This window comes from Bubalus kerabau, chromosome 10, assembly GCF_029407905.1.
Source record: "Bubalus kerabau isolate K-KA32 ecotype Philippines breed swamp buffalo chromosome 10, PCC_UOA_SB_1v2, whole genome shotgun sequence".
Taxonomy (NCBI): Eukaryota; Metazoa; Chordata; class Mammalia; order Artiodactyla; family Bovidae; genus Bubalus; species Bubalus kerabau.
In genome coordinates this window covers 36,855,270-36,879,158 of record NC_073633.1, presented here as the reverse complement: position 1 = coordinate 36,879,158, position 23,889 = coordinate 36,855,270, and the positions used below count along the sequence as shown (strand labels likewise).

Here is a 23,889-nt window from a genome sequence, read left to right as displayed (position 1 = left end):
AAGGGTGCAGTTTAATTGTTAATTTAGAGGATGTTCAGTGTAGCAGTGAAAGTTGGCTATAGGCCCTCTTACGGATCACAAACATGGGCTTGATATGTGTTACAAACAGCGACAACAACAAACAGGATTGGTGTTTTTTTTTTTTTGGCTGCAAGGCAGTTTATAGCAAAATAACTTGCTGGAAGAGTAGAAGAGTTGAACCAGCAACATCAAAGTCAGGTTATTTGGGAATGCCACTGCTTTGGAGAAGCAGGGTCTTCTGCTGAAGCTAACGATCTATCTTTCGTGCACAGTATTCCTTGAAATCAACTTCAAGTAATGGGAGGTGACCTGGGGGCAATGCTCAAAAGGTACAAAAATTCATGTAGCCGTGACATGGCCTGGATGATCAGAAGCATGAATGCCATCATGGCATCCTTCAGTATGTTCAGAAGTACCATCTTGGTCCATCTTGACTGCTCAGAGTACAGAGGCATGAAAGTGGAGGATGGGGAGCCAGTGGCTCTTGAGTAGGTCACTCTGACCTGAAAAAGCCCTTGGAGGGAGTGAAGAATTTGGCATTATGTGTCGGTTTGCTCAACAGAGAGAACAGTATGAAAGAAGCAACACGACACAATGTTGTAGACCAACTTCAATCAATCATATCTTTAAAAAGAAGTGACACGAGTTCTACATGGTTTTATAGGTTTATTATTATTAGTTGACTTTGGCCTGGCAATTTCTGTTTGTGGAATACTTTTATCAGTTAAAATATGTATGTACCTTTGAGAAATGGAGAGAACTAAATGAAACCTATTAGCGTCACCTGTATCCATGGGATCTCAAAAAGTCAGACACGAATGACTGAACAACAATATAATTTTACACAAGTGAGTAAAGCACAGTTGCTGCTGCTGCTGCTGCTAAGTCATTAAAGTCGTGTCCGACTCTGTGCGACCCCATAGACGGCAGCCCACCAGGCTCCCCCGTCCCTGGGATTCTCCAGGCAAGAACACTGGAGTAGGTTGCCATTTCCTTCTCCAATGCATGAAAGTGAAAAGTGAAAGTGAAGTTGCTCAGTCGTGTCCGACCCTTAGCGACCCCATGGACTGCAGCCTACCAGGGTCCTCCATCCATGGGATTTTCCAGGCAAGAGTACTGGAGTGGGGTGCCATTGCCTTCTCCAAAAGCACAGTTAGGAGGCTACATATGAAGGCTGCTATAATGCTTCTACAAGTATCAGATCCACTGATACCGAAACCTGTTCTATCCCCAGTAGCACAGATGAGATCCATGCTGGCCAATTACACTGGATCAGGATGACCCTTCTCTCTTGGTCACTTTATAGTGGCTCTGTGGGAATCACACCTGGCTTATCTAGTCTGTAACAATGAAACCATCATCTTGTTTGGATTTTTTAAAAATGCTTATAGCTGATATTATTAGAGGACAATATTTTTTAACTGTAGAACTAGAGTATCTATATGAAAGAGGGTAGTATTGGTTCACAAGCTAGGGAGTTCACCAAATTAAATCTGAATCTGGCCCCTGTACACTTCCCTGGTGGCTCAGTGGTAAAGAATTTGCTTGTGATGCAGGAGAATTGGGTTAGATCCCTGGGTCAGGAGGATCCCATGGAGGAGGAAATGGCAATCCACTCCAAGGATTTTTGCCTGGGAAATACCATGGATACAGGAGCCTGGTGGGCTACAGTCCATGGGGTCACAAGAGTTGGGCATGACTTAGTGACTGAATCACCACCACCACCTGGCCTCTAGACATGGAGGGACAGAAGAGACCAAAGAAAGGGGCAGGACACTGGATATGCAGGTGACAGCTTTAACCAACTAGGGAACTTACATATTAAACTTGGCTTGGGTGGCTGCAAGATGAGTAGATCTTTGCACTTGCCTAGCAGAATCTTAAAAATTTATACGGTGACCTTAATAAGCTTCAAGCACATAAATCATCCAGGTGATATCAATAACAAGTTGCTCTTTCAAGGGTGCGTCCTTGAAAACAGCTGCTGCTTTGGAAACAGTGGGCAGAATGAACATTTGAAGGATGGGAGGAATAAGGAGCCTCTGATTGCTTCGGTTCAACTTGAGGGTCTACAGATAGTCACGTACTATCTGTGACTTCCTCCAACAGGTAGGGTACAAAGTTGTAGAAAAATACAGAAGGAATAATGGAAGTAGAAATGGCAGATCTCCAAGAAAATGCTTAGACTTAGAGATATTGTACAGTTAATTAGTTGTATTAGTTTCCATTATTGCTATAACAAATTACCACAAACTTGATGGCTTAAAACAAATTTTTCTCCTACAGTTCTGTGGGTCAGAGATCCCAGAGATCCTGTTGGGCGAAAATTGAAGTGTTGGCAGAGTGGTGTTCCTTTTTGGAGTCTGTAGGGGAGAATCCTTTTCCTTGCCTTTTCCAGATTCTAGAGGCAGCTCACATTCCTGGACTCATGGCCCGCTTTCTTCTCCTTTAAATCCAGCAGCATCCTGCCTCTTTGACCCTTCTTCCATCAGTATATCTTGTTCTGTAGCTGAGAGATTATCTGCTTAAGAACTCATGTGTTTAGAATAGGCCCACCTGAATCATCCAGGATTATCTTCCCAGCTCAAAGTCCTGTAACCTTAGTCACTTCTGCAAAGTCCCTTTTGCCAAGTAAGGGAACACATTTACAGGTTTTGGAGATTAGGACATAGGCATATTCGGAGACTATTACTCTGCCAAATTTGTTAATATATTTTGCTTTTCCTTCCCTTTGAATTTCTTCCTTTTGCTTAATCACACAACTTTACCTTAAGACTTTTATCAGTTCAATCTCTGCTCAATTTTTTGTTCATTCATCCGTGTCTTTTTATCTATTTATCTATTACTTGCACAAGGATCAAGTATTAGTAATATGGTGTATTTACTTCAACTGTATCATAACAATATTAGTGGAAATGGACTAAATAATCTTATGAAAATGGAGAGATTTTGTGATGACAAAAACAGGATTTAACTATATTTAAAGAGGCATGGCATAGTATAAAGCCATTAGATATTGAAAATAAATGTAGAGGAAATATATCATGTGAAGAGTAAGTATTGTTCAAGGAAGGTGGTGTGGCTATGTCAATATGAGCTAAGTAGATATTTAAGGAATGAGAATTGCCCGAGATAAGGAGAGACATTTCATAATGAGAAAGGAAGCAATTTACCAGAAATATATAGCAATCAGAAATGTATATGTATCAAATAATAAATACTTAAAATACATAGAGCAAAAATTGATAGAACCAAAAGGAGAAATAGACAAACTGACAATCCTTTTCAGTAAAGGACAGAAAAACTAGGTCAAAAAAATGATTGAGAATGTAGATATGAATAACACTAGCGACCAACTTGACCTAACAGATACTTGTAGAATGCTAAATTTGACAATTACAGACTACACATATTTTTCAAGTAAACATGATATTTGCAGATAGACCATATATTGGGCTAAAAAATTAACTTTAACTCATTTTAAAAGATTGAATTTTTATAGATAATGGAGTCAATAACTAGAAATAAATAGCAGTAACATATTTAGAAATGCTCCATGTATTTGGACATTAAACAGAATTTCTAAAATGACCAATGGGTTATAGAAGAAATTGTAATAGAGATTAGAAAGTATTTGAACTCAGCAATAATTCAACATCTCAAAACTTATGTGATGCAATGCTCAGAGCAAAATTTATAGTTTCATATTAGAAAATATAAAAAAGATTGAAATAAATTATCTAAGCTGCCACCTTAAAAAACTATATAAAGAAGAGAAAATCAAATGCAAAGTAAGGAGAAGAAAAAGAATAACAAAGAAAAGGAGAAATCAGAGAAATATAAAACAGATGAACAATAAAGAAATAAGAAGAGCTCAATGTGACTGCTTTGAAAATAGTAATAATAGATTAATAGACTCCTAAGACAACTGTTTAAGAAAAAAAGAAGGAGAAGTATACATCATGATTTAAAGAAGGACTCACTACATATACTCCAGGTGGTAAAAGGATAGTGAGAAAATATTATGAATAATGTCATTTCAATAAAATCAATAATTTAGATAAAATAGAAAAATCTCTAAAAAATGTAATATACCAAAACTATATAGAATATATATATATAGAATATCAGAAGGAAGGAAATGGAATAGAATATCAAGGAAACAGAATATCAGAATAGATCTAAATGTATTAAACAAACACATAAGAAATATATTAAATAAATAAAGTTCATAGTAAAAGTCTTTTCCACAAAGAAAATTCCAGATTCAGATGATTTCTCTTGTGAAATTTATTAATTATTTTTAAAACACCTTAAGCAACTATTAAAGAGAAAGTGTAATACGTTCAGGAAATAGAGGAGGGAACCCTTTTCACTTCATTTTGTAATGCTGACATAACCCTGAGACCAAAAGCTGACAAAGATGTTGCCCTTCTTTCCCTGGGGGAAGAAAAAAAGCCTAAGAAAATAGTTGTAGAAGGGAATCCCTTCAATCTTCTAACAGCATTTATGTAAAATCTATAGTTAACACTATCCTTAATGCTACATGACTAAATATTTTCCTCCTAAAATTGGAGAAAGGCAAGGAGGCCTGCTTCTACCACTTTGTATTTAATATTGTAGTTGCCAGAGCAGTTAATAAATAAAGACTAAAAAAGCAAAAGCCAAACTATTTTTATTGCACACTACGTAACAGTGTGCATATATGAGGATCTACATGTAAAATCCTAGGGAATTTACAAAGCAACTACTAAAAATAGGTGTGAAGTTGATAAGTCAGAGTTTAAAGATACAAGGGCCAGTATAAAAATATCAGTAGTAGTTTTACATATTTGTAGCAAATAGTTCAAAGTATTTAAAATAACAAAAATAAGACAAAATCAGTTCAGTTCAGTTGCTCAGTGGTGTCCTACTCTTTGCAACCCCATGAACTGCGGCACGCCAGGCCTCCCTGTCCATAACCAACTCCCAGAGTTCACCCAAACCCATGTCCATTGAGCCAGTGATACCATCCAACCATCTCATCCTCTGTTGTTCCCTTCTCCTCTGGCCCTCCATCTTTCCCAGCATCAGGGTCTTTTCCAATGAGTCAGCTCTTCACATTAGGTGGCCAAAATATTGGAGTTTCAGTTTCAACATCAGTCCTTCCAATGAACACCCATCTCTTTTGGGATGGACTGGTTGGATCTCCTTGCAGTCCAAGGGACTCTCAAGAGTCTTCTCCAACACCACAGTCCAAAAGCATCGATTCTTCGGTGTTCAGCTTTCTTCACAGTCCAACTCTCACATCCATACGTGACTACTGGAAAAAACCATAGCCTTGACTAGATGGACCTTTGTTGGCAAAGTAATGTCTCTGCTTTTCAATATGCTATCTAGGTTAGTCATAACTTTCCTTCCAAGGTGTAAGCATCTTTTAATTTCATGGCTGCAATCTCCATCTGCAGTGATTTTGGAGCCCCCCAAAAGACAAAATACATATGCATAAATATAACAGAAGATGTACAAGGACTCTGCACACCAAATTATAAGACATTGTAGAAAGAACTCACAGAAGACTAAATATATGGAGAGAAGCTCATGAATAGGAAGACTCAACAGTGCTAAAATGTTAGATATCCCCAAACTGATCTATAGATTCAAGGCAATGAAAAAAAAAAAAAATCCCTGTCTTGAAGAAAGAACTTGTGCTACATGCTAAGTCACATCACTTGTGTCTGACTCTGTGCGACCCCATGGACTACAGCCCACCAGGCTCCTCTGTCCATAAGATTCTCCAGATAAGAATACTGGAGTGGGTTGCCGTGACCTCCTCCAGGGGATCTTCCCCAAGCTCTAAGAAAGAGCTTAGATGATTTTAAAGTATGTATGGAGCCAAGTAAGAATAGCTAATACAATCCTGAAAAAAGAAAAATGCATTTGGAAGACTTACACTGCATTACATGAAGATTTACTCTAAAGCTACAGTAATCAGAACATATTATTACTCTTGACTTCATATTACCAAAATTTCAACACATACAAAAGAAATGAATAGTGTAATCTGTAATTTTTACACACTACCTCCCAATTTTAACAATTATCCACTTTTGGCAGCTACAGTTTTGTCTACATACTCTCTACTTAACCTTGATTGCTGCTAAGTCGGTTCAGTCGTGTCCGACTCTGTGCGACCCCATGGATGGCAGCCCACCAGGCTCCCCCGCTCCCGGGATTCTCCAGGTAAGAACGTTGGAGTGGGTTGCCATTTCCTTCTCCAAAGTGAAAAGTGAAAGGGAAGTTGCTCAGTCGTGTCCAACACTTTGCGATCCCATGGACTGCAGCTCACCAGGCTCCTCCATCCATGGGATTTTCCAGGCAAGAGTACTGGAGTGCGGTGCCATCGCCTTCTCCGACTTAACCTTGATTATTTCTTCTTAATTTGTTATCTTGTTGTTGTTGTTCAGTTGCTAAGTTGTGTCTGACTCTTTGTGACCACATGGACTGTTACACTCCAGGCTTTCCTATCCTTCATTATCTCCTGGAGTTTGCTCAGAATCATGTCCTTTGAGTTGATGATTCTATCCAACAGTCTCATCCTCTGTTTCCCTCTTCTCCTCAGTCTTTCCCAGCATCAGGGTCTTTTCCAATGAGTTGGCTTCTTCACATCAGGTGGCCAAAGTATTGGAGCTTCAGCTTCAGCCTCAGTCCTTAGAATGAATATTCAGGGTTGATTTCCTTTCAGATTGACTGGTTGGATCTCCTTGCTGTCTAAGGGACTCTCAAGAGTCCTCTCCAGCACCACAGTTCAAAAGCATCAGTTCTTCAGTGCTCAACATTTTTTATGGTCCAACTCTCACATCCATACATGACCACTTGAAAAGCCATATCTTTGACTAAATGGACCTTTGTTGGCAAAGTAATGCGTCTGCATTTTAATACATTTAGTTTTGTCACAACTTTTCTTCCAAGGAGCAAGCATCTTTCAATTTCATGGCTGCAGCTACCATTTCTAGTGATTTTGGAGCCCAAGAAAATAAAATCTGTCATTGTTTCCATTGTTTCCCTATCTATTTGCTGTGAAGTGATGGGACCAGATGCCACATGAAATTCTGGGGTGGATGAATCACAAACTGGAATCAGGATTGCTGGGAGAAATATCAATAACCTCAGATATGCAGATGATACCATCCTAATTTATTATCTTAACACATATAAAAATAAATTTCCACTGGTCACAGATTTGGTTACTCTAAAGTACAGCTCACATAGGAAAGACAAATTTAATTATTTTTCCCTCTATTTAACAGTTTTTAAAATAATGAGTTGATAGCCTAGCAAGCACCATAGAAGATCAGTTTTTGTTTAAATATTATCAAGAATACCTGGATTTAAACATACTGAATGACTTTCAGTGTACTGTAGATATGATATATATTGATGCTCAATTGTTCTATCTTTGGCAAAAAAGCTTGTTTAAATGCATTCCTGAGCATCTTTGATAGCTTTCTTGCTTGTGCCAGGATAATCCTGTATATTTCCTGTTCCAGATCTGGAGCTGGCAATTTCTTAAAGGATTTCTTTTTCTGTTTTGTAACAAATGGTATTAAAAGAGCAATACTAGGTGTCCTCATTGCCACTGGGTTGGTATAAGTTTTTGTAGTGGATAAAACATGTGTGTGTGCACACATGTGTGTGTGTAAATAAAAACATTGTTGCTTTATACCGATTTAAGTACATCATTACTTTATACCAATTTAAATTCATGGTACCAATTTTTTTTAACCTAACCTCACTGATCCCATTTTGTCCTTAAGATTTGTTTACTTGTCGCTTTCCCCACTAGAGTATAAGGCCAGACTTTATGGCTTTTCCTCCCTTGTGCCTAGTATGATTTTATGATTTGCTATAAAATTTTGTTGAATGAGGAAACAGGCAAATAATTACAAAGTAATGTTTCCTAAAGAGGTTTACACTTTCTGGGAAATGGCAATGGAATTTTGGTATGTGTTTGTGTGTGTGTAAATGTGTATATGTATTAGTATTACTGGATGTGTGATGGACTCTATTCAAAGGGTTAAATAGGCTCTTATAAAGGTAAAACAGGATGCTTCAGATTGAGACATAAGAATTTTTCTATGGATTGAAATACTTGAAACTTGAAATTAATAATAAAGACATTGCCATTTTTATATACTTTCTAGGTAGAATGTCTTGGGTAAAATGAACATATCTGAATACATTTAATGGACCAAACCCCAATCAATTTATTCATTTTAGGTTTCCATTATTGTCTTATACTGAGCATTGGATTACATTACCCTATAGATGTTCTTATTTGGTTGTGCTGAAAATTCTGGGTTGAGTAACTGAGAATTTATTACAACATTGTTTCCTTCTGCTACTTGGAGATACCTACATGACCCACAGTACTGAGGGATGTTAGCCCTGTCTGTAGCCTTTGCCAATAGTTTTCTATGGGAAATAAATGTTTCTTGATCTTATTGAAACCACTGGGCAAACATTGCTTCAAGAAAAATCCCACAACTCTTCTTCCTACTGCATTTCTCCCAGCTCCTACAAAGATATTCTATAGCTGCCACTGTGAGGTGATAATGTGTGTTAGCCATTCAGTCATGTCTGACTCTTTGCGACCCTGTGGACTGTAGCCCACCAGGCTCCTCTATCCATGGAATTCTCCAGGTAAGTATACAGGAGTGGGTAGCCATTCCCTTCTCCAGGGGCTCTTCCCGACCCAGGGATCGAACTTGAGTCTCCTGCATTGCAGGCATATTCTTTACCATCTGAGCCACTAGGGAAACCCATAATAATTAAATGGAAGAACAAGGTGTTAATGACAACTTAGAGAGAGAGAGAGAGAGATCAGTCGCTCAGTCGTGTCCGACTCTTTGCGACTCCATGAGTCGCAGCACGCCAGGCCTCCCTGTCCATCACCAACTCCCGGACTTCACTCAGACTCACGTCCATCGAGTCAGTGATGCCATCCAGCCATCTTGTCCTCTGCTGTCCCCTTCTCCTTCTGCCCTCAATCCCTCCCAGCATCAGAGTCTTTTCCAATGGGTCAACTCTTTGCATGAGGTGGCCAAAGGACTGGAGTTTCAGCTTTAGCATCATTCCTTCCAAAGAAATCCCAGGGCTGATCTCCTTCAGAATGGACTGGCTGGATCTCCTTGCAGTCCAAGGGACTCTCAAGAGTCTTCTCCAACACCACAGTTCAAAAGCATCAATTCTTTGGCGCTCAGCCTTCTTCACAGTCCAACTCTCACATCCATACATGACCACAGGAAAAACCATAGCCTTGACTAGATGGACCTTTGTTGGCAATGTCTCTGCTTTTGAATATGCTGTCTAGGTTGGTCATAACTTTTCTTCCAAGGAGTAAGCGTCTTTTAATTCCATGGCTGCAGTCACCATCTGTAGTGATTTTGGAGCCCCCCAAAAATACAGTCTGATACTGTTTCCACTGTTTCCCCATCTATTTCCCATAAAGTGATGGGACCGGATGCCATGATCTTCGTTTTCTGAATGTTGAGCTTTAGGCAAACTTTTTCACTCTCCACTTTCAATTTCATCAAGAGGCGTTTTAGTTCCTCTTCACTTTCTGCCATAAGGGTGGTGTCATCTGCATATCTGAGGTTATTGCTATTTCAGGATAGCAAAACTTCTGTGTTGCATAGTCATAGTTGCATGCTAAGTATTTTCACATGAAGCAGTAGTGGTAATACTGATTCTTGAGTCAACTTACTGGAATCCAACATTATTTTAAGTACCTTCCATATATTAATACCTCACCTCATTACTACTCTTATCCCCCCTACCCAGATAAAGAAACTGAGAAACAAAGACGTGAAGGAAGTAGCTTGGCTCAGTTCCTATACTCTTCCCCCCCGCCCCCCTTCCCCAGTTCCTATACTCTTAACTGGTGTCATGGATTGCCTCTCAGAATGTTATCTAACCTTATTAGCCACTCAAGATAATTTTTTCTGATGTGGATATTACTATTCCCTTTTTGCAGATACTTAAACTGAGGTCAGACAGACTAAATGAGTTACATTCTACAACTTGTAAATTGTATCTAAGGGTGTTCTGAGTCAAAAGCTGGTACTCTTTTATATACATGTAAACAGAACAATTATTTATATACACTATCTCATCAACAGTATATTTTCAGTCTACCTAGTTTATATTTTATGTATAAGAGGATATTAAAATGTTATAAATTAGAGAACTATAAAACATAGAGTTGTGTATTAAACTGCATTTAGCAAGTTGATTTGTTAAAGAAATAAGTATAGGCAAGAATTTGGATTACAGTAGTTTGTTTTCAGGCAGGTCAGTTTAACCAGTATGGGATGTTATTACTATGCCTGCCTGTCTTTTCTGATAAAAATAAATTAATAAAATGATATACTTTTTGGTATCATGTCTAGCTTTTTACTGGCAAATTAATTAAAAAATTTGATACTTAAGAAATGGAAGTAGTGAAATAGTTTATATGAAGATAAATCAAAATTCATCCTAGAATAATGACTGCTGTATGGATGTGAAAGTTGGACTGTGAAGAAAGCTAAGCACTGAAGAATTGATGCTTTTGAACTGTGGTGTTGGAGAAGACACTTGAGAGTCCCTTGAACTGCAAGGAAATCCAATCAGTCCATTCTAAAGGAGATCAGTCCTGGGTGTTCTTTGGCAGGACTGATGCTAAAGCTGAAACTCCAATATTTTGGCCACCTCACACGAAGAGTTGACTCATTGGAAAAGACTCTGATGCTGGGAGGGATTGAGGGCAGGAGGAGAAGGGGATGACAGAGGATGAGATGGCTGCATGGCATCACCGACTCGATGGATGTGAGTCTGAGTGAACTCCGGGAGTTGGTGATGGACAGGGAGGCCTGGCGTGCAGCAATTCATGGGGTCACAAAGAGTAGGACACAACTGAGCGACTGAACTGAACTGAGAGAGAAATATCCTACAATTCAGTTCAGTTGCTCAGTCATGTCTGACTCTTTGCAATGCTATGGAGTGCAACACCCCAGGTTTCCCTGTACATCACTACCTCCCAGAGCTTGCTCAAACTCAAGCCCATTTAGTCGGTGATGTTATCCAACCATCTCATCCTCTGTCATCCCCTTCTCCTCCTGACTTCAGTTTTTTCCAGCATCAGGGTCTTTTCCAATGAGTCAGTTCTTCACATCAGGTGGCCAAAGTATTGGAGTTTCAGCTTGAGCATCAGTCCTTTCAATGAATATTCAGTGTTATCTCCTTTAGGATTGACTGGTTTGATCTTCTTGCAGTCCAAGGGACTCTCAAGAGTCTTTTCCAACACCACAGTTTAAAAGCATCAATTCTTTGGCACCCAGCTTTGTTTATGGTCCAACTCTCACATCCATACATGACTACTGAAAAAACCATAGCTTTGACTAGATGGAACTTTGAAGGCAAAGTAATGTCTCTGCTTTTTAATATGCTGTCTAGGTTGGCATAGCTTTTCTTTCAAGGAGCAAGCATCTTTTAATTTCATGGCTGCAGTCACCATCTGCAATGATTTTGGAGCCTAGGAAAACAAAGTCTGTCACTGTTTCCATTGTTTCCCCATCTATTCACCATGAAGGATGAGACCAGATGTCGAGATCTTAGTTTTTTTAATGTTGAGCTTTAGGTCAGCTTTTTCACTCTATTCTTTCACTTTCATCAAGAGGCTCTTTTGTTCCTCTTCACTTTCTCCCATGGGGGTGGTGCCATCTGCATATCTGAGGTTATTGATATTTCTCCTGGCAATCTTGATTCCAGCTTGTGCTTCAGCCAGCCTGACATTTTGCATGATGTATTCTGCATATAAGATAAATAAGCAGAGTGACAATATACAGCCTTGACATTCTCCTTTCTCAATTGGAACCAGTCCGTTGTTGCATGTCCGGTTCTAACTGTTGCTTCTTGACCTACATACAGATTTCTCAAGAGACAAGTAAGGTGGTCTGATATTTCCATCTCTTGAACAATTTTCCATAGTTTGTTGTGATCCACACAGTGAAAGGCTTTGGCATAGCCAATAAAGCAGAAGTAGATATTTTTTTTGGAACTCTCTTGCTTTTTCAATGATCCAGTGGATGTTGGCAATTTTATCTCTGGTTCCTCTGCCTTTTCTAAATCCAGCTTGAACATCTGGAAGTTCTCAGTTCATGTACTGTTGAAGCCTTACTTGGAGAAATTTTGAGCATATTTTTGCTAGCGTATGAGATGAGTGTAATCATGCGATAGTTTGAACATTCTTTGACATTGCCTTTCTTAGGGATTGGAATGAAAACTGACCCCAAAGCTAGTGGAGGTGATGGAATTCTAGTTGAGATATTTCAAATCCTAAAAGATGATGCTGTGAAAGTGCTGCACTCAATATGCCAGCAAATTTGGAAAACTCAACAATGGCCAGAGAACTGGAAAAGGTCAGTTTTCATCCATCCTACAATTACCCCAGTGGAAACATTGCCTTTGGAAATAAACTTAAAAAGGAAAAGTTTAGAAGTAGTTGGTGTTGTGTAACCATAACAGATACAATAGAAGTCAAATTTAAAAGCCCGTTGACAGGCATTAACAGTTTGTGACCAAGTATATCTACAATCCAGAGATTTAGTCCCCCCAAACATTCATGACATGATAATTATTATATGGATCACTTATTGGTATCTATGGACATGATTTGTTTTGTTCTATGAATTCCATGTTTGATATTTTTGTATTTAAATTCTGTAACTTTCTGTTTTTCTAGACTTGTAGTCTTCAATAACAATTAGGAGGGAAAAGTAGAGAACCAACTTTCTCTTCCAGCTATAATAAACACAACAGAGCTGTACTTAAAGACCTATAATGTAGAAATGTCTTTTGGATTGCATTTTAAGAGATGCTCGCTAATTCAGAAATGAATTTATATATATATAAACTATATATATATATATATAGTATAATATATACAATCTGTAAAATGTGAAAGAATTTAGAAATTTTAACTATAGTTATCCAGTCTCCAATCTTTGAGAGCAAGAGGGTGAATCAAACCAAAGGACAAATGGAACAGAGCGTTGGAGAGTGAAGGTGAAGAGAATTGCAGATGACTGGAGGTCTGCTCCCTGACCTTCTACCCTCACTTCTGCAGCCACTGGTTGGGGGAAGTAAGACTGACGCTAGCTGTTTATCATGCTTTAAGACCAGAATGTAAAATGAAAACCATTACTACCTCTCAGGATGCAAGGAATGTATAAGAAAGGATTAAATCAATTGAAGATGTTATCTCAATGGGAGAAGGAATTCTAATTAAATTGAAGTCTTTAAAAAAAAAAAAAAAGCCTGCCTGTTTCAAAAGACTGATAGAGACATATATCTGATGAGTCAACTTGGTCTTTTCAAGGCCTTACCCAGGCCCCTCTTCTATTTATGCTTGTGATTAGAGGGATAAAGAGCTCATGAGAGTTGCTATCTACCAAATCCAACCATGCTGCCTTCGAAGTCACTTTCTGAGTCCACAGATAATTCTTGCATCAAATAAGTTGATACAAGACACCAAGAGTTAGTAGGATCAGACTGGAGTTAAATCCACTGCATTCACTAAAACTTCACCAGACTGTCTCTGGCATGTGTTGGGGTTTAAGGGATACTTAGAAATATATGGGAAAAATCAATTCCTCATGGGACTGGTGGCGTGGTGTGCTGGCAAAAGACAAATACAACAAAAGAGGACAGAATGTAATTAATTGAAAGGCAGTGTGGTATAGTGGAGTCAATCTGCAGGCAGACAGGCTTAGTTTGCCTCCGTATGACTGTGGGCTAGCTATTTAACCGGAACTTTAGTTTTCATATCTGTAAAGTGGAAATAAGACAGTCAACTTTATGTTTGAAATGATAGACTGTTTCCTAGGAAACATTCAATTCAAAACACTAAGCATTCAATTCATAAGGGCTGTGAAACAAATGCTACTGAAGATAAAATAAGGTTCCCAGGTGAGAGGCAAAAAATAACTAGATTAATAGGAATACCTATACAGGCTGGAATATTTGAAGATTGTACTTCAGAGTTCAGAGCCAAGTTGGCCCTAATGTATGAACAAAGGTGAGTGAAGCAAAAATGTGGCACATTTAAGAGTCACTAAGAGAACAATCTTCAGACCTTCAGAGTTGCAGGCTGTTTTACTTTGGCCTTGAGGACAAGTGATGACACTTAAATGAATACATTTGTCCATATTCCCCAAATGACTTAGCCATGAGCCTCAGTGGTTATGGTTACTGTGGAACCGGTGCAGCTTTGCCTCATCAAGAATGCCAGATGTAATGTAATTTTAATGACTTCCATTGTGTTTGAGGCTTCCTTCCTAAGATCCAGCATCTCATTGCACATTTAAACTGACCTGAATATACTAATGAAGATTAATTGTTCATTGATTAAGAAAAGATGAATCACCCTATTACTGATGTGAACTTTCTGTCCTAACATAAAAGTGTATTGAACTTCAAAAATACTGGCCCAGATATGGTAGAAAGCTCCATTCAATTGTCCCATTTTACTTTGATAGTAATGGTAACAAAATATTTGTTCCTTTTGGAAAAAAATTATCTAATAGAAGCTTTTAGAGTTTTTTTTTTAGAAAAAATTTACACATAGTGATTGAGTACAGTAGAGGTTTTTCGTTTTTTGTTTAAATCAGTACCTTTAAAATTATTATTACTATTTTTTTTGTCAAAAGTGGAGTAAATGTGTTCCGATGAATCAAACTCAGTAAGTTTTATTGTTTAGGATTGCATTAAGCTTCAGGTAAATAGAAACCTGAACACAGTGGCTTAACCCAATAAGGGATTAATTTTTCTCATCTAATAGGGATCCGAGGGAACTCAGAAACAAGCTTCTCCCCCCCCACCCCCCATTTTGTGGATCTGAGTGTGATATTTGACTTCATGGTTGCAGGATGGCTGCTGTACCAATGTGAATCATGTCTGCATTCCAGGCAAGAAGAAGATGGACAAAGGCCAAAAATTCCTGTGCTATTTGAATCAGTCTATTTTTAAAAGGAAGGCAATAGCTTTTTCTAGGAGTCACATGTGTACCTATATCTCCAATATACTTCTGCTTAAATCTCTGTGGTTGAACCTATACTTCTGGAAACAGCTGTTCATTGTTTCCAGGAAACCTGGGAAACTTTTTAATTAGTTTTTAGCTGGACACATTGCTGTTTCAAACAAACTCAGAGTTGATTTGTTGATTAGCATAGTTAATGGGGTTGGATTTCCCTACGAGGCTTCTCCTTCAGCAGAGATTCTATGCAAGTGGGTGTGACACATCAAGACTCCATGCAGAGTTCCAGACAAAGAATTGGCAAGGAAGGTGGGGTTGTGCTATGCATGATTACCAGGCATAGAATGCTTGACTGGGATGGGAGAACTTCTGAACTTCAAGTTCAGCTCTGTTTCTCCCTTAGGTAAAATAGTCTCTCCATCGTCCCCAGGCAGATTTCCTGCTTACAGAGAATAGCCTTCTTTATTTTAGCAGTATGTTTCCTTGGCATACGTGACATAGACATGGAATCTACATAGTAAAGCGCCATGCAAAAACTATCACCTCTAGAGGTGGAAAAATCTAGGTCTAAAATGCAATGTTGCCACTAGTTAGCTGTTTTATACCCAGGGCAAATTTTTACATCTTACTATATCTCTATTTTCTGATCTATCAAATGATAGCAGCATCCTTTCTGATAGTTTAAATGAGTTAATACATGTAGAGTGTTTAGTAAAGCATGTTTCACATAGTAAGCATATAGCATTAACTATTATTTGCTGCTGCTGCTAAGTCACTTCAGTTGTGTCCGACTCTGTGCGACCCTATAGACGGCAGCCCACCAGGCTCCCCTGTCCCTGGGATTCTCCAGGGAAGAACACTGGAGTGGGTTGCCATTTTCTTCTCCAATGCATGAAAGGGAAAATTTAAAGTGAAGTCGCTCAGTTGTGTCCAACTCCTAGCGACCCCATGGACTGCAGCCCTCCAGGCTCCTCCGTCCATGGGATTTTCCAGGCAAGAGTACTGGAGTGGGGTGCCGTTGCCTTCTCCAAGCTATTATTTAATTCAATACATTTTCTTTTACCGTAAAACAAAAATATGTGATTTCTAACATTTGAGAATTCATCTATTGGGAAGAAAGATTATATAAAAGTTCTTGAAACCAATTCTAAGATTTAAGTAACTGCATAGTTGGGTAGTTACCTCTGAGAACACTTTTTGTCACTTTGCATTGTTGTTTCTCTTTCTAGATGAGCATAAATAAAGCTCTCTAAGTTTGAGCACTGGATCTTCTGCCTCTTTGTATATGCAGGGTCTATGTTAGGTCTCCTTAATGTGATAGACACTCAGTACATATCTATTGATAATTATTGACTATTATGGGAAATTGAACTAATTAAAAGATCATTGTAAATTGATTGGGATAATCAAAATATTCTTTATGAATTATGAGAGCTATGATCTGGAAGAAATTCCAAGAATCACTTAGCAGAAAAAGAAAGAACGCATCATTCGGCAGGGATGGATAGGGCAAGGTGTGATGGGATACTGCACGAACAGGACACTGGCAGAAAGTGTTCAGTGTGTATCGTGCATGACACTGGTTTGTTTGACCTTGGATGTGATGGGGAAGTGGAGAAGCTGGTTTTACCACTTGGTTGAAGACTTTAAATATCTTCTAAATAATTTGGAGTCAGATTTGATCCAAGAGGCAGTAAAAACAGTTTCAGATACTTTCATAGGAACACATGAAGAATATTGTATTTTAAGAAGATTAAGTAGTAGAATTCATAATTAACAAAATTTGAAAAGGAAATAAAAAGACCTACTAGGAGGTGATCAAAGTCCAGAGAGAATGTCTTACAGAGTGCAACTTTTCTTCAAAGGTCTGAGATGAGAAGTAGTCTCAATTTCTTTTTGAGGGCGTAATGGTGGCTTCAAAAGGCACCCTAGTCTCTCCTAAATTCCCTGAGGAATTCTAAGCATTTTTCTAAACACTCAAAATCACTTAGGAAAGAATTACTCCTCTTAAATACAGAAAAATAGATCTCAAAGTAGGAAAAAATCATTTGCTAGTATTTATACATTTTTAAAAACCTAACATTTTTAAAAGTATTTATTTGCCTGTTTTTTTAGTGGTATGAATACTTTTTGAATTTTATTTTACAGAGCTGAATTATTTGTTATATGAAAATTCTTGAAAGGATTTTGTATCCTTCTTTATGCATTCCATCTTCCCCACTAACCTATTGTCCCTTGAAGTAAGATAATTGCTGTGTACTTTTTCACCTTCTATATTGTTAATAGTGATGGGTTTAATTACTACTACAGAAATACAGTGGAACCTATCAGCACAAAATCTTTCAAAATTCTTTCTTAAGGTGCTGCCAAATCAATAAATATTTCTTTGGCTTATATTTGCTAAGCACTTTGATGTTTACTGGTTATGTAGCAATGAATGAAATAGATATAATTCATGCCCTTTTAGAATTTACTATCTAGATTATTATACTGGCAATACAAAGTAAACAGGTAAGCAGTAAGGAATTCTGATAAGTTATGAAGAAATTGAACAAAATTCTGTGATGGAGAAGTGTAAGAATGTAGATAAGCATGAGAGGTGTTGGATCTACCTTAATGGAGAGGTTGGTCACTGCTAAAGAAGTGATATTTAAATTGGTGTTAAATGTCCATCAACAGAGAAGTGGATAAAGAAGATGCAATACATATATACAATGGAATATTACTCAGCCATTAAATAGAACAAACTAATCCATTTGCAGCAACATGGGTAGACCTAGAGATTGTTATACTGAGTGTAGTAAGTCATACCTAGACAAATGTCATATGAAATCACTTATATGTGGAATCTTAAAAAAAGGATTCAGTGAATGAATTTACAAAACCAAAGAGTCATGGTTGTAGAAACAAGCTTATGGTTACCAGGGGATAAGGACAGGTGAAGGGAAAAATTAGGAGATTTGGACTGACATATATATATATATATGTGTGTGTGTGTGTGTATATATATATATACACACACACACACACACACACACTATTATCTATAAAATAGATAACTAAGGAGAACTTGCTGTATGGCACAGGGAAGATTACTCAATACTTTGTGAAGGCCTCTATGGGGAATAATTCTAAAAAAAAAAAAGTCTGGATATATGTATATCTATAACTGATTCACTTTGTTGTATACCTGAAACTAACACAAGATTATAAATCAACTATTGGTTGTTCAGTCACCCAGTCATATCTGACTCTTTTGTGACCCCATGGGCTGCAGTATGCCAGGCCTTCCTGTCTCTTACTGTCTCCTGGAGTTTTTCCAAGTTCATCTCCATTGTATCAGTGATGCCATTCAGTTATCTCATCCTCTGATGCCCTCTTCTCCTTCTGCCCTCAGTCTTTCCCAGGATCAGGAACTTTTCCAATGAGTTGACTGTTCATATCAGGAGACCAAAATACTGGAGTTCAGCTTCAGCATCAGTCCTTCCAATGAATACTCAGGGTTGATTTCCTTTAAGATTGACTGGTTTGATCTTGTTGCTGTCAATGGACTCTCAAGTGTCTTCTCCAGCACCACAGTTCAAAGGCATCATTTTCAGTGCTCTGCCTTCTTTACGGTCCAGCTCTTACAACTGTACATCACCACTGGGAAGACCATAGTTTTGACTATACAGACCTTTGTCGGCAGAGTGATGTCTCTGCTTTTCAACTGTTTATCATAGCTTTTCTGCCAAGAAGCTGTTGTCTTCTGGTTTTATGGCTGTTCCCACCATCCGCAGTGATTTTAGAGCCCAAGAAGAAGAAATCTGTCATGCTTGCAACTTTTCCCATTCTTTTTGCCATAAAGTAATGGGGCCAAGTGCTATGATCTTAGTTTTTTTTAATATATTAGTTTTAAGACAGCCTTTTCAATCTCCTCCTTCACTCTCATCAAGAGGTTCTTTAGTTTGCCTTCACTTTCTGCCATTAGAGTGGTATCATCTGCATATCTGAGGTTGTTAATATGTCTCCTGCCTATCTTGATTCCAGCTTATAACTCATCCTGCCCAGCATTACTCACAATGTGCTAAGCATATAAATTAAATAAAAAGGGTGACGACAGACAGCCCTGTTGTGCTCCTTTCTCAGTCTTGAACCAAATCAATCATTTGTTCCATACAGGGTTTTAACTGTTGCTTCTTGACCCACAAACAGGTTTCTCAGGAGACAGGTAAGATGGTCTGGTATTTCCATCTCCTTAAGAGCTTTCCACAGTTTGTTATGATCCACACAGTTAAAGACCTTAGTGTAGTTGATGAAACAGAGGTAAATGTTTTTTCTGAAATTCCCTTGCTTTCTCTGTGATCCAGTGGATGTTGGCAATTTGATCTCTGGTTCCTCTGCCTTTTCTAAACATAGCTTGAAGGTCTGGAAGTTCTTGGTTTGTGTAATGCTGAAGTCTAGCATTCAAAATTTTAAGCATGGGAGATGAGAGCAACTCTCGGACAGTTTGAATGTTCTTTAGTACTGCCCTCCTTGGGAATTGGAATGAGGGCCTTTTCCAGTCATATGGCCACTGCTGAGTCTTCCAGATTTGCTGACATATTGAGTGCAACACTGTGATATCATCATCTTTTAGGGTTTTGAATATCTATACTGGAATTCCATCACATCCACTAACTTTATTAACAGCACTGCTTCCTAAGACCCACTTGACTTCACACTCCAGAATGTCTGGCTCTGAGTAACTGACCACACCACCATGATTATTTGGTTCATTAAGATCTTTTCTGTACCATTCTTTGTGTATTCTTTCCATCTCTTCTTGATCATTTCTGCTTCTACTAGGTCTCTACCATTTCTGTCTTTTATTGTGCCCATCTTTGAGCATTATGATCCCTTACTTCCAATTTTCCTGAAGATATTTCTAGTCTTTCCCTTCTGTTGTTTTCCTCTGGTTTTATATATTGTTCATTGAAGAAGGTCTTTTTGTCTCTCCTTGCAATTCGTTGGAACTCAACCTTTAGTAGGGTGTCAGTTCAGTTCAGTTCAGTTGCTCAGTCGTGTCCGACTCTTTGCGACCCCGTACTTTTCCCTTTCTCCCTTGATTTTCACTTCTCTTCTCTCTTCGACTATTTGGAAAGCCTCCTCAGACAACCACTTGCCTTCTTGCTTTTTTTAATCCTTTGAGATGGTTTCGTTCATGGCTTCCTGTACAATATTATGGACATAGTTCTTCAGGCATACCATTTCAGTTTAGTTCAGATGTTCAGTCATGTCTGACTCTTTGTGACCCCATGCATGCCAGGTTTCCCTGTCCATCACCAACTCCTGAAGCTTGCTCAAACTCATCCTCATTCAGTTGGTGATGCCATACAACCATCTCATCCTCTGTCATCCCCTTCGCCTCCTGACTTCAATATTTCCCAGCATCAGGGTCTTTTAAAATGAGTCCATTCTTTGCAACAGGTGGCCAAAGTATTGTAGTTTCAGCTTCAGCATCAGTCCTTCCAATGAATATTCAGGATTGATCTCCTTCAGGATGGACTGGTTGGATCTCCTTGCAGTCCAAGGGACTCTCAAGAGTCTTCTCCAAAACCACAGTTCAAAAGCATCAATTCTTTGGCGATAAGCTTTCTTTATAGACCAACTCTCATATCCATACATGACCACTGGAAAAACCATAGCTTTGACTAGATGGACCTTTGTTGGCAAAATAATGTCTCTGCTTTTGAATATGCTGTCTAGGTTGGTCATAACTTTTCTTCTAAGGAGCAAGCATCTTTTAATTTCATGGCTGCAGTCACTATCTGCAGTGATTTTGGAGCCCAAGAAAATAAAGTCTGTCGCTGTTTCTACTGTTTCCCCATCTATTTGCCATGGAGTGATGGGACCAGATGCCATGATCTTAGTTTTCTGAATGTTGAGCTTTATGCCAACTTTTTCACTCTCTTCTTTCACTTTCATCAAGACGCTCCATAGTTCTTCTTCGCTTTCAGCCATAAGGGTGGTGTCCTCTGCATATCTGAGGTTATTGCTATTTCTCCCTGCATTCTTAATTCCAGCTTGTGTTTCATCCAGCCCAGCATGTCACATGAGGTACTCTGCATATAAATTAAATAAGCAGTATAACAATATACAGCCTTGATGTACTCCTTTCCCAATTTGGAAATAGTATGTTCCATGTCTGGTTCTAACTGTTGGTTCTTGGCCTGCATGCAGATTTCTCAGGAGGCAGGTCAGGTGGTCTGGTATTCTCATCTCTTGAAGAATTTCCCACTGTTTGTTGTGATCCACACAAAGTCTTTGGCGTAGTCAATAAAGCAGAAGTAGATGTTTTCCTGGAACTCTCTTGCTTTTTTGATGATCCAGCGGATATTGGCACTTTGATCTCTGGTTCCTTTGCCTTTTCTAAACCCAGCTTGAAGATCTGGAATTTTTCAGTTCACATACAGTTGAAGTCTCGCTTGGAGAATTTTGAGCATTACTTTGCTAGTGTGTGAGATAAGTGCAATTGTGTGGTAGTTTGAACACTATTTGGCATTGCCTTTCTTTGGGATTGGAATGAAAACTGACCTTTGCCAGTCCTGTGGCCCCTGCTGAGTTTTCCAAATTTGCTGGCATATTGAGTGCAGCACTTTCACAGCATCATCTTTTAGGATTTGAAATAGCTGAACTGGAATTCCGTCACCTCCACTAGCTTTGTTTGTAGTGATGCTTTCTAAGGCCCACTTGACTTCACATTCCAGGATTTCTGGTCTAGGTGAGTCTGGCTCTAGGTGAATGATCACACCATCATGCTTATCTGGGTCATGAAGATCTTTTTTGTTTAGCTTTTTGTGTATTCTTGCAACCTCTTCTTCAGCTTCTGTCAGGTCCATACCATTTCTGTCCATTTTTGTGCCCATCTTAGAATGAAATGTTCCCTTTGTATCTCTGATTTTCTTGAAGAAATCTAATCCCTTGAATTTATTCATAACCTCCCCTGCATATTCAGAGGGGATTTGATTTAAGTGTATGTGGCTGGCCTAGTGGTTTTCCCCACTTTATTTAATTTAAGCCTGAATTTTGCAATGAGAAGCTGATGATCTGAGCCACAGTCAGCTCCAGGTCTTGTTTTTGCTGACTATATACAGCTTCTCTATCTTTGGCTACAAAGAATGTAAATGATTTGATTTCAGTACTGATTATTTGGTGATATCCATGTATAAGGTCATCTCTTGTGTTGTGGAAAAAGCATGTTTGCTATGACTAGTGCATTCTCTAGGCAGAATTCAGTTAGCCTTTGCCCTGCTTCATTTTGTACTCCAAGACTAAACTTGGCTGTTACTGCAGGTATCTCTTAGCGTCCTACTTTTACATTCCAATCCCTAATGATGAATATAACTTTTTTTTGATGTTTAGTTTTCAGAAGTCTTCTAGATCTTCATAGAATGTAGATCAATGTCAGCTTCTTCAGCATCAATAGTAGGGGCATAGACTTCAATTACTGTAATGTTGAATGGCTTGCCTTGGAAACTAACCAAGATCATTCTTTCATTTTGTGGATGCACCCAAGTACTGCATTTTGGACTCTTTCATTGATTATGAGGGCTATTCCATTTCTTCTACTAGATTCTTGCCCACAATAGTAGATATAATGGTCATCTGAATTAAATTTACCCATTTTTGTTTAGTTCACTGATTCTTAAGATGTTGATGTTTATTCTTACCATCTCCTGCTTGACTATGTCCAATTTACCTTGATTCATGGATCTAACATTCCAGGTTCCTATGCAATACTGTTCTTTGCAGCATCAAATTTTACTTTCATCACCAGACACATCCACAACTGAAAGTCGTTTCTGCTTTGGCCCAGCTGCTTTATTCTTTCTGGAGCTATTAGCAATTGTCCTCCACTCTTTTCCATTAGACCCCTTCCAACCTGGGAGACTCAACTTTTGGCGTCATATCTTTTTTCTTTTTATGCAGTTCGTGAAGTTCTCATGGCAATTATACTGGGGTGGTTTGCCATTCCCTCCTCCAGTAGTTTTTTCAACTATACTCCAGTAAAGACAATTTTTTTTAATGAAAAAATAAATAAAAAGATAAAGGAGCTAGCCTTGTAAAGATTTGGCATACTTAAACACAGTGGTTAAAGAAGATCTGTATTGAACATTTAGTGACAGGACAATTTACAGAAGTATGAACAGAATTAAGAATAATCAACAAGAGAAGGCAAAAATCAACAGCAATGAATTGTTACCACTCATTGGCCTGAAGGAGTAAGAGCTGGAGGACATAATCCAGGGTGAATGTATCTGTAGCTATAAGAAAAAGGAGCTATGGCTTTGAGAAGAGAACAGCATCACTGTCAAACTGCAGTCCAGCAAACGGTAGCCAAGACAGAAAACCCTGCAATCTCTATCTCTTCTAAAGTGTACGGAAACTCAATTTAAAGGACAGTTTAGATTGAATTTGCAAAACATTTTTAAAAACAACAAAGTTGGAATATTTATTTTTATTTTAAGACTCTTTATAAAGTGATATTAATCAAGACAGTGTGGTACCAGTGAAAAGGTACACATGTGGATCAATGGGACAAAATAGAAAAATACAGAAAAAAAGAACAAATCCTCACATATATATGGTTAATGGTCATCTGATTTTTAACAAAGGGGTAAGACTATATGTAGGAAAACCATATTATTTTCAGCAAATGACTCTGAACAATGATATATAGTTGTTTCAGGATTATCTGTCTGTGTATGTATGTGTGTATTTATGTATCTCTCTTGGAGAAGGGAATGAAAACCCCCTCCAGTTTCTTGTCTGGAGAATGCCATGGACAGGGG

The 23,889-nt window shown here is 38.3% G+C and overlaps 1 long non-coding RNA gene across 7 annotated transcripts in view; it reads left to right on the top strand.

Moving 5' to 3' along the window:
* The window catches only part of LOC129621184 (uncharacterized), a 226,551-nt gene that overhangs the window by 169,957 nt on the left and 32,705 nt on the right, over positions 1-23,889 (top strand). For 4 of the 7 annotated variants that reach the window (XR_008699079.1, XR_008699078.1, XR_008699077.1 and 1 more), the window contains one exon: positions 6,118-6,243. The exons of 2 other annotated variants lie outside the window; for them this stretch is intronic. This is a non-coding gene — a long non-coding RNA (uncharacterized LOC129621184). Of the gene's footprint in view, positions 1-6,117; positions 6,244-12,310; positions 12,462-23,889 lie in introns of all 7 variants that reach the window. One more of the 7 variants, XR_008699081.1, reaches the window with a different exon arrangement.